The sequence below is a fragment of the Lathyrus oleraceus genome, chromosome 3 (genome assembly GCF_024323335.1).
Source record: "Lathyrus oleraceus cultivar Zhongwan6 chromosome 3, CAAS_Psat_ZW6_1.0, whole genome shotgun sequence".
Classification (NCBI taxonomy): Eukaryota; Viridiplantae; Streptophyta; class Magnoliopsida; order Fabales; family Fabaceae; genus Lathyrus; species Lathyrus oleraceus.
The window spans coordinates 238,261,550-238,262,449 of record NC_066581.1 but is presented as its reverse complement, the minus strand read 5'-3'; the positions used below and the strand labels follow the sequence as shown (position 1 = coordinate 238,262,449).

The following is a 900-nucleotide window of genomic DNA, read 5'->3' as shown; positions in this document are numbered from 1 at the left end:
TATGGGTTCCCTTGGGTGTAGTTCACTTGCTCGGAGTGGGTTTCGTTTAATAGACTGCATTCTGCAGATTGGTGTCCTTGGGTTCCACATATCTCACAATCCGACGAAACTGCGGCTACAGTATTCGGGTTCGTGCACATATGCTCGACTTTTAGGGCTAATGCGTCCATTTTAGATTGCATCATGTCTATAGAGCTTAGTTCATGCACTCCTCCTTGGGCTTCCTTCTTCTCAACTGTTGCTCGTTCGACTCCCCATGATTGATGGTTTTGAGCCATGTCTTCGATGAGGGCACTAGCTTCAGGATAAGGTTTGTTCATTAGAGCACCGCCTGCGGCAGCGTCGATGGTCATCTTTGTGTTATAATGAAGTCCATTATAGAAGGTTTGAATGATTAACCAATTTTCTAAGCCATGATGTGGGCATGCTCTTAACAACTCTTTATATCTCTCCCAAGCTTCGAACAACGATTCTCCATGGTTTTGGGTAAATCTAGTTATATGGTTTCGAAGAACGAAGGTCTTACTCGGGGGAAAATATCTAGCAAGGAAAACTCTTCTAAGGTTATCCCAAGTCGTAATGGAATTGGGTGGAAGGGAATCTAACCATGATAGAGCTTTATCTCTGAGGGAAAAAGGAAATAATCTTAAACGTATTGCCTCAGGAGAAGCTCCATTGGTTTTAAAAGTATCTGCTAATTGAAGAAATATTTTTAAATGTTGGTTTGGGTTCTCGGTAGCGAGACCCGCGAATTGTCTCTGTTGCACTAGTTGTAACGGGGACGGTTTAAGTTCAAAATTATTGGCTGGGATGATTGGGTTTACTATACTAGAACTAGGTTCTTCATTAGATGGTTGAGCGAAGTCCTTAAGAGGTCTTTGGTTTTGATCTTCGGCCATA

At 42.4% G+C, this 900-nt stretch overlaps 1 non-coding gene across 1 annotated transcript; it reads left to right on the top strand.

Annotated features, from left to right (window-relative positions):
- Positions 1–408: 408 nt before the first annotated feature.
- LOC127132940 (small nucleolar RNA R71) lies at positions 409–515 on the top strand. Its single transcript, XR_007806943.1, has one exon. It is a non-coding gene; the product is annotated as a small nucleolar RNA R71 (small nucleolar RNA).
- The last annotated feature ends 385 nt before the right edge of the window (positions 516–900 follow it).